Source organism: Delphinus delphis, unplaced genomic scaffold (assembly GCF_949987515.2).
Source record: "Delphinus delphis unplaced genomic scaffold, mDelDel1.2 scaffold_30, whole genome shotgun sequence".
Lineage (NCBI taxonomy): Eukaryota > Metazoa > Chordata > Mammalia > Artiodactyla > Delphinidae > Delphinus > Delphinus delphis.
Genome location: NW_027192651.1, coordinates 2,695,751 through 2,706,533, shown reverse-complemented (window position 1 = coordinate 2,706,533; position 10,783 = coordinate 2,695,751).

Here is a 10,783-nt window from a genome sequence, read left to right as displayed (position 1 = left end):
AGGAGTAGCTCTTGTCTATTCCATATTTGGCTTAAGGAACTTTATCTGTGCTCATTTCAATCTCTGGTTTTATGCAGCACCCCAACTCACCTTTCCCCTTAAGCAAGCATAAGTTGGTTTTCTAAATTTGAGACCCTGTTCTGTTTTGGAATGCAGTTCCTGTGTAGCCAAGTTTACATTCCGTGTATTAGTGATATCTTATGATGTTTCTTTTTCTGTGTGACTTATTTCAGTTAGAATCATCGTACCTGAATCCACTCATTATGCTGCTACGGGCCTGATGACATAGATTTCATTGCTGAGTGATACTGCATTGTACGTAAGTACCACAAGTTCTTTATCCATTTTTCACTTTCTGTGATATTGAACTTGTACGGTAAGCGAGGTTCTTGTAAACGGAGGCGTCCCAAACTTTGGGGTGGCTGTGTCTTTTTTATTTTAATTTCCCTAAGCTATAGGACCATAAGTGGAAGTGCCCTAGGCTCTGTTGCTTTGTTTTTTAGATGTTTCAGGAAACACCATACACTTCTCCCGAGTGTCTGTTGGCAATTTACATCCCGCCCATCAGCATAACAAGGCTCCCAGTTCTCCATGGCCTGTCCTGCCTTTCTGGATTTTACACTTTTTTCAGATGGCCCTTTTGACTGGGGGGAAGTGAAACTTCATTGTAGTGCAGATTTCCTTTGCAAGCTTGCTTGGTTGGCCAAAAAGGGCGTATGCGTTTTTTCCTGAATATATTCAGGAAAAAACGCATACGCCCTTTTTGGCCAAGTGCATCATTGTGGACGTTCTGCCTCTTTTCCTATGCTTTCAATGCAATTCCAGTCTACCTCCTGAAATCGGTTTCCTGCAATTCTGCCTCACTTTCAAGTCCTCTTGGCAGCCTTACTTCAGTCTATTTTTGGACGATAGCTGTCATTTATAACTCTGCACGTTTGTGAATTACAGTGCCCCTGAGCTCCTTTCTTCAACTCGCTTTCTTGTGAGCTGGCCGCAACACCGCAGGATGGCTTCCGGCCCTAATCTAGTTCCGGTACGGCACGCTGAGCCTTTGGTTAATTCCTCTTCCTGGTGGGAAATGAGAGTTAAATTTGCCCGTCCAGACACCTCCAGCTAGTCTCTCATTGGTTCTCGCTATTCCTGTTCATCTTCCGCAGAAATTGCAAACTGGGCCAAACAGGAGGTTAAAGGGACTGACTCTCCAAGTGGGGAGAGTGTTAGTAAAGCGTCTGGAATGTTGCACCCGAGTACCAGGGTACAAAAACTGAGACATATTTGAACACGTCTCCCGATCACATGGTTGATCATACTCTAGGTTCCACATGCATGTTTTAGCTGAAGGAAGAATACCTTAAACCTGGAGAGTTAAGACCCGTGTAATGGGTACCATGCAATATGACTTCAAAGGGTCTTCATTTGCTCACCGAACCTCTCCAATCCTATCACTGCTGCATTTATGCCCCTGTGCACATGCTTGATTCTCTTTCGGAGGCATAGCAATCCATAGGTTTTAAGATACTTACTAGTCAGGTACATTCTTAGGCGTTTAATATGCGGTGTTGAGTCCATTTCGTTGAGCAAGGAGTAGCTCTAGTCTATTCCATATTTTACTTAAGGAACTTTATCTGTGCTCATTTCAATCTCTGGTTTTATGCAGCACCCCAACTCACCTTTACCCTTAAGCAAGAATAAGTTGGTTTTCTAAATTTGAGACCCTGTTCTGTTCTGTAATTTAGTTCCTGTGTAGCCAAGTTTACATTCCGTGTATTACTGATATCTTATGATGTTACTTTTTCTGTGTGACTTATTTCAGTTAGAATCATCATACCTGAATCCACTCATTGTGCTGCTAAGGGCCTGATGACACAGATTTCATTGCTGAGTGATATTGCTTTGTAAGTAAATACCACAACATCTTTATCCATTTTTCACTTTCTGCGATGTTGAACTTGTACTGTAAACGAGCTTCTTGTAAACAGAGCCGTTTCAAACTTTGGGGTGGCTGTGTCTTTTTGATTTTAATTTCCCTAAGCTATAGGACCATAAGTGGAAGTGCCCGAGGTTCTGTTGCTTTGTTTTTTAGATGTTTCAGGAAACACCATACACTTCTCCCGAGTGGTTGTTGGCAATTTAAATCCCGCCCATCAGCATAACAAGGCTCCCAGTTCTCCATGGCCTGTCCTGCCTTTCTGGATTTTACACTTTTTTCAGATGGCCCTTTTGACCGGGGGAAGTGAGACTTCATTATAGTGCAGATTTCCTTTGCAAGCTTGCTTGGTTGGCCAAAAAGGGCGTATGCGTTTTTTCCTGAATATATTCAGGAAAAAACGCATACGCCCTTTTTGGCCAAGTGCATCATTGTGGACGTTCTGCCTCTTTTCCTATGCTTTCAATGCAATTCCAGTCTACCTCCTGAAATCGGTTTCCTGCAATTCTGCCCCGCTTTCAAGTCCTCTTGGCAGCCTTACTTCAGTCTATTTTTGGACGATAGCTGTCATTTATAACTCTGCAGGTTTGTGAATTACAGTGCCCCTGAGCTCCTTTCTTCAACTCGCTTTCTTGTGACCTGGCCGCAACACCGCAGGATGGCCTCAGGCCCTAATCTGGTTCCGGTACGGCACGCTGAGCCTTTGGTTATTTCCTCTTCCTGGTGGGAAATGAGAGTTAAATTTGCCCGTCCAGACACCTCCAGCTAGCCTCTCATTGGTTCTCGCTATTCCTGTTCATCTTCCGCAGAAATTGCAAACTGGGCCAAACAGGAGGTTAAAGGCGCTGACTCTCCAAGTCGGGAGAGTGTTAGTAAAGCGTCTGGAATGTTGCACCCGAGTACCAGGGGAGGAAAACTGAGACATATTTGAACATGTCTCCCGTTCACATGGTTGATCATACTTGGGTTCCACATGCATGTTTTAGCTGAAGGAAGAATACCTTAAACCTGGAGAGTTGAGACCCGTGCAATGGGTACCATGCAATATGACTTCAAAGGGTCTTCATTTGCTCACCGAACCTCTACAATCCTATCACTGCTGCGTTTATGCCCCTGTACACATGCTTGATTCTCTTTCGGAGACATAGCAATCCATAGGTTTTAAGATACTTACTAGTCAGGTACATTCTTAGGCGTTTAATATGCGGTGTTGAGTCCATTTCGTTGAGCAAGGAGTAGCTCTTGTCTATTCCATATTTGGCTTAAGGAACTTTATCTGTGCTCATTTCAATCTCTGGTTTTATGCAGCACCCCAACTCACCTTTACCCTTAAGCAAGAATAAGTTGGTTTTCTAAATTTGAGACCCTGTTCTGTTCTGTAATTCAGTTCCTGTGTAGCCAAGTTTCCATTCCGTGTATTACTGATATCTTATGATGTTTCTTTTTCTGTGTGACTTATTTCAGTTAGAATCATCATACCTGAATCCACTCATTGTGCTGCTAAGGGCCTGATGACACAGATTTCATTGCTGAGTGATATTGCTTTGTAAGTAAATACCACAACTTCTTTATCCATTTTTCACTTTCTGCGATGTTGAACTTGTACTGTAAACGAGGTTCTTGTAAACAGAGCCGTTCCAAACTTTGGGGTGGCTGTGTCTTTTTGATTTTAATTTCCCTAAGCTATAGGACCATAAGTGGAAGTGCCCTAGGCTCTGTTGCTTTGTTTTTTAGATGTTTCAGGAAACACCATACACTTCTCCGAAGTGTCTGTTGGCAATTTACATCCCGCCCATCAGCATAACAAGGCTCCCAGTTCTCAATGGCCTGTTGTCTTTCTGGATTTTACACTTTTTTCAGATGGCCCTTTTGGCCGGGGGGAAGTGAGACTTCATTGTAGTGCAGATTTCCTTTGCAAGCTTGCTTGGTTGGCCAAAAAGGGCGTATGCGTTTTTTCCTGAATATATTCAGGAAAAAACGCATACGCCCTTTTTGGCCAAGTGCATCATTGTGGACGTTCTGCCTCTTTTCCTATGCTTTCAATGCAATTCCAGTCTACCTCCTGAAATCGGTTTCCTGCAATTCTGCCCCGCTTTCAAGTCCTCTTGGCAGCCTTACTTCAGTGTATTTTTGGACGATAGCTGTCATTTATAACTCTGCAGGTTTGTGAATTACAGTGCCCCTGAGCTCCTTTCTTCAACTCGCTTTCTGGTGACCTGGCCGCAACACCGCAGGATGGCTTCAGGCCCTAATCTGGTTCTGGCACGGCACACTGAGCCTTTGGTTAATTCCTCTTCCTGGTGGGAAATGAGAGTTAAATTTGCCCGTTCAGACACCTCCAGCTAGTCTCTCATTGGTTCTCGCTATTCCTGTTCATCTTCCGCAGAAATTGCAAACTGGGCCAAACAGGAGGTTAAAGGGACTGACTCTCCAAGTCGGGAGAGTGTTAGTAAAGCGTCTGGAATGTTGCACCCGTGTACCAGGGTACAAAAACTGAGACATATTTGAACACGTCTCCCGATAACATGGTTGATCATACTCTGGGTTCCACATGCATGTTTTAGCTGAAGGAAGAATACCTAAAACCTGGGTAGTTGAAAGCCGTGGAATGGGTACCATGCAATATGACTTCAAAGGGTCTTCATTTGCTCACCGAACCTCTCCAATCCTATCACTGCTGCGTTTATGCCCCTGTACACATGCTTGATTCTCTTTCGGAGACATAGCAATCCATAGGTTTTAAGATACTTACTAGTCAGGTACATTCTTAGGCGTTTAATATGCGGTGTTGAGTCCATTTCGTTGAGCAAGGAGTAGCTCTTGTCTATTCCATATTTGGCTTAAGGAACTTTATCTGTGCTCATTTCAATCTCTGGTTTTATGCAGCACCCCAACTCACCTTTCCCCTTAAGCAAGCATAAGTTGGTTTTCTAAATTTGAGACCCTGTTCTGTTCTGTAATTCAGTTCCTGTGTAGCCAAGTTTACATTCCGTGTATTACTGATATCTTATGATGTTTCTTTTTCTGTGTGACTTATTTCAGTTAGAATCATCATACCTGAATCCACTCATTGTGCTGCTAAGGGCCTGATGACACAGATTTCATTGCTGAGTGATATTGCTTTGTAAGTAAATACCACAACTTCTTTATCCATTTTTCACTTTCTGCGATGTTGAACTTGTACTGTAAACGAGGTTCTTGTAAACAGAGCCGTTCCAAACTTTGGGGTGGCTGTGTCTTTTTGATTTTAATTTACCTAAGCTATAGGACCATAAGTGGAAGTGCCCTAGGTTCTGTTGCTTTGTTTTTTAGATGTTTCAGGAAACACCATACACTTCTCCGGAGTGGTTGTTGGCAATTTACATCCCGCCCATCGCATAACAAGGCTCCCAGTTCTCCATGGCCTGTCCTGCCTTTCTGGATTTTACACTTTTTTCAGATGGCCCTTTTGACCGGGGGGAAGTGAGACTTCATTGTAGTGCAGATTTCCTTTGCAAGCTTGCTTGGTTGGCCAAAAAGGGCGTATGCGTTTTTTCCTGAATATATTCAGGAAAAAACGCATACGCCCTTTTTGGCCAAGTGCATCATTGTGGACGTTCTGCCTCTTTTCCTATGCTTTCAATGCAATTCCAGTCTACCTCCTGAAATCGGTTTCCTGCAATTCTGCCCCGCTTTCAAGTCCTCTTGGCAGCCTTACTTCAGTCTATTTTTGGACGATAGCTGTCATTTATAACTCTGCAGGTTTGTGAATTACAGTGCCCCTGAGCTCCTTTCTTCAACTCGCTTTCTTGTGACCTGGCCGCAACACCGCAGGATGGCTTCAGGCCCTAATCTGGTTCCGGCACGGCACGCTGAGCCTTTGGTTAATTCCTCTTCCTGGTGGGAAATGAGAGTTAAATTTGCCCGTCCAGACACCTCCAGCTAGCCTCTCATTGGTTCTCGCTATTCCTGTTCATCTTCCGCAGAAATTGCAAACTGGGCCAAACAGGAGGTTAAAGGTGCTGACTCTCCAAGTCGGGAGAGTGTTAGTAAAGCATCTGGAATGTTGCACCAGAGTCCCACGGTACGAAAACTGAGACATATTTGAACACGTCTCCCGATCACATGGTTGATCATACTCTAGGTTCCACATGCATGTTTTAGCTGAAGGAAGAATACCTTAAACCTGGGTAGTTGAAACCCGTGGAATGGGTACCATGCAATATGACTTCAAAGGGTCTTCATTTGCTCACCGAACCTCTCCAATCCTATCACTGCTGCGTTTATGCCCCTGTACACACGCTTGATTCTCTTTTGGAGACATAGCAATCCATAGGTTTTAAGATACTTACTAGTCAGGTACATTCTTAGGCGTTTAATATGGGGTTTTGAGTCCATTTCGTTGAGCAAGGAGTAGCTCTTGTCTATTCCATATTTGGCTTAAGGAACTTTATCTGTGCTCATTTCAATCTCTGGTTTTATGCAGCACCCCAACTCACCTTTCCCCTTAAGCAAGCATAAGTTGGTTTTCTAAATTTGAGACCCTGTTCTGTTTTGGAATGCAGTTCCTGTGTAGCCAAGTTTACATTCCGTGTATTAGTGATATCTTATGATGTTTCTTTTTCTGTGTGACTTATTTCAGTTAGAATCATCGTACCTGAATCCACTCATTATGCTGCTACGGGCCTGATGACATAGATTTCATTGCTGAGTGATACTGCATTGTACGTAAGTACCACAAGTTCTTTATCCATTTTTCACTTTCTGTGATATTGAACTTGTACGGTAAACGAGGTTCTTGTAAATGGAGGCGTCCCAAACTTTGGGGTGGCTGTGTCTTTTTGATTTTAATTTCCCTAAGCTATAGGACCATAAGTGGCAGTGCCCTAGGCTCTGTTGCTTTGTTTTTTAGATGTTTCAGGAAACACCATACACTTCTCCCGAGTGTCTGTTGGCAATTTACATCCCGCCCATCAGCATAACAAGGCTCCCAGTTCTCCATGGCCTGTCCTGCCTTTCTGGATTTTACACTTTTTTCAGATGGCCCTTTTGACCGGGGGGAAGTGAAACTTCATTGTAGTGCAGATTTCCTTTGCAAGCTTGCTTGGTTGGCCAAAAAGGGCGTATGCGTTTTTTCCTGAATATATTCAGGAAAAAACGCATACGCCCTTTTTGGCCAAGTGCATCATTGTGGACGTTCTGCCGCTTCTCCTATGCTTTCAATGCAATTCCAGTCTACCTCCTGAAATCGGTTTCCTGCAATTCTGCCCCGCTTTCAAGTCCTCTTGGCAGCCTTACTTCAGTCTATTTTTGGACGATAGCTGTCATTTATAACTCTGCAGGTTTGTGAATTACAGTGCCCCTGAGCTCCTTTCTTCAACTCGCTTTCTTGTGAGCTGGCCGCAACACCGCAGGATGGCTTCAGGCCCTAATCTGGTTCCGGCACGGCACGCTGAGCCTTTGGTTATTTCCTCTTCCTGGTGGGAAATGAGAGTTAAATTTGCCCGTCCAGACACCTCCAGCTAGCCTCTCATTGGTTCTCCCTATTCCTGTTCATCTTCCGCAGAAATTGCAAACTGGGCCAAACAGGAGGTTAAAGGCGCTGACTCTCCAAGTGGGGAGAGTGTTAGTAAAGCGTCTGGAATGTTGCACCCGAGTACCAGGGGAGGAAAACTGAGACATATTTGAAGACGTCTCCCGTTCACATGGTTGATCATACTTGGGTTCCACATGCATGTTTTAGCTGAAGGAAGAATACCTTAAACCTGGAGAGTTGAGACACGTGGAATGGGTACCATGCAATATGACTTCAAAGGGTCTTCATTTGCTCACCGAACCTCTCCAATCCTATCACTGCTGCGTTTATGCCCCTGTACACATGCTTGATTCTCTTTTGGAGACATAGCAATCCATAGGTTTTACGATACTTACTAGTCAGGTACATTCTTAGGCGTTTAATATGCGGTGTTGAGTCCATTTCGTTGAGCAAGGAGTAGCTCTTGTCTATTCCATATTTGGCCTAAGGAACTTTATCTGTGCTCATTTCAATCTCTGGTTTTATGCAGCACCCCAACTCACCTTTACCCTTAAGCAAGCATAAGTTGGTTTTCTAAATTTGAGACCCTGTTCTGTTTTGGAATGCAGTTCCTGTGTAGCCAAGTTTACATTCCGTGTATTAGTGATATCTTATGATGTTTCTTTTTCTGTGTGACTTATTTCAGTTAGAATCATCGTACCTGAATCCACTCATTGTGCTGCTAAGGGCCTGATGACACAGATTTCATTGCTGAGTGATATTGCTTTGTAAGTAAATACCACCACTTCTTTCTCCATTTTTCACTTTCTGCGATGTTGAACTTGTACTGTAAACGAGGTTCTTGTAAACAGAGCCATTCCAAACTTTGGGGTGGCTGTGTCTTTTTGATTTTAATTTCCCTAAGCTATAGGACCATAAGTGGAAGTGCCCTAGGTTCTGTTGCTTTGTTTTTTAGATGTTTCAGGAAACACCATACACTTCTCCCGAGTGGTTGTTGGCAATTTACATCCCGCCCATCAGCATAACAAGGCTCCCAGTTCTCCATGGCCTGTCCTGCCTTTCTGGATTTTACACTTTTTTCAGATGGCCCTTTTGACCGGGGGGAAGTGAGACTTCATTGTAGTGCAGATTTCCTTTGCAAGCTTGCTTGGTTGGCCAAAAAGGGCGTATGCGTTTTTTCCTGAATATATTCAGGAAAAAACGCATACGCCCTTTTTGGCCAAGTGCATCATTGTGGACGTTCTGCCTCTTTTCCTATGCTTTCAATGCAATTCCAGTCTACCTCCTGAAATCGGTTTCCTGCAATTCTGCCCCGCTTTCAAGTCCTCTTGGCAGCCTTACTTCAGTCTATTTTTGGACGATAGCTGTCATTTATAACTCTGCAGGTTTGTGAATTACAGTGCCCCTGAGCTCCTTTCTTCAACTCGCTTTCTTGTGAGCTGGCCGCAACACCGCAGGATGGCTTCAGGCCCTAATCTGGTTCCGGCACGGCACGCTGAGCCTTTGGTTAATTCCTCTTCCTGGTGGGAAATGAGAGTTAAATTTGCCCGTCCAGACACCTCCAGCTAGTCTCTCATTGGTTCTCGCTATTCCTGTTCATCTTCCGCAGAAATTGCAAACTGGGCCAAACAGGAGGTTAAAGGGACTGACTCTCCAAGTCGGGAGAGTGTTAGTAAAGCGTCTGGAATGTTACACCAGAGTCCCAGGGTACGAAAACTGAGACATATTTGAACACGTCTCCCATTCACATGGTTGATCATACTCTAGGTTCCACATGCATGTTTTAGCTGAAGGAAGAATACCTTAAACCTGGGTAGTTGAAACCCGTGGAATGGGTACCATGCAATATGACTTCAAAGGGTCTTCATTTGCTCACCGAACCTCTCCAATCCTATCACTGCTGCGTTTATGCCCCTGTACACATCCTTGATTCTCTTTCGGAGACATAGCAATCCATAGGTTTTAAGATACTTACTAGTCAGGTACATTCTTAGGCGTTTAATATGCGGTGTTGAGTCCATTTCGTTGAGCAAGGAGTAGCTCTTGTCTATTCCATATTTGGCTTAAGGAACTTTATCTGTGCTCATTTCAATCTCTGGTTTTATGCAGCACCCCAACTCACCTTTCCCCTTAAGCAAGCATAAGTTGGTTTTCTAAATTTGAGACCCTGTTCTGTTCTGTAATTCAGTTCCTGTGTAGCCAAGTTTACATTCCGTGTATTACTGATATCTTATGATGTTTCTTTTTCTGTGTGACTTATTTCAGTTAGAATCATCATACCTGAATCCACTCATTGTGCTGCTAAGGGCCTGATGACACAGATTTCATTGCTGAGTGATATTGCTTTGTAAGTAAATACCACAACTTCTTTATCCATTTTTCACTTTCTGCGATGTTGAACTTGTACTGTAAACGAGGTTCTTGTAAACAGAGCCGTTCCAAACTTTGGGGTGGCTGTGTCTTTTTGATTTTAATTTCCCTAAGCTATAGGACCATAAGTGGAAGTGCCCTAGGTTCTGTTGCTTTGTTTTTTAGATGTTTCAGGGAACACCATACACCTCTCCCGAGTGGTTGTTGGCAATTTACATCCCGCCCATCAGCATAACAAGGCTCCCAGTTCTCCATGGCCTGTCCTGCCTTTCTGGATTTTACACTTTTTTCAGATGGCCCTTTTGACCGGGGGGAAGTGAGACTTCATTGTAGTGCAGATTTCCTTTGCAAGCTTGCTTGGTTGGCCAAAAAGGGCGTATGCGTTTTTTCCTGAATATATTCAGGATAAAACGCATACGCCCTTTTTGGCCAAGTGCATCATTGTGGACGTTCTGCCTCTTTTCCTATGCTTTCAATGCAATTCCAGTCTACCTCCTGAAATCGGTTTCCTGCAATTCTGCCCCGCTTTCAAGTCCTCTTGGCAGCCTTACTTCAGTCTATTTTTGGACGATAGCTGTCATTTATAACTCTGCAGGTTTGTGAATTACAGTGCCCCTGAGCTCCTTTCTTCAACTCGCTTTCTTTTGAGCTGGCCGTAACACCGCAGGATGGCTTCAGGCCCTAATCTGGTTCCGGCACGGCACGCTGAGCCTTTGGTTAATTCCTCTTCCTGGTGGGAAATGAGAGTTAAATTTGCCCGTCCAGACACCTCCAGCTAGTCTCTCATTGGTTCTCGCTATTCCTGTTCATCTTCCGCAGAAATTGCAAACTGGGCCAAACAGGAGGTTAAAGGGACTGACTCTCCAAGTCGGGAGAGTGTTAGTAAAGCATCTGGAATGTTGCACCAGAGTCCCAGGGTACGAAAACTGAGACATATTTGAACACGTCTCCCGATCACATGGTTGATCATA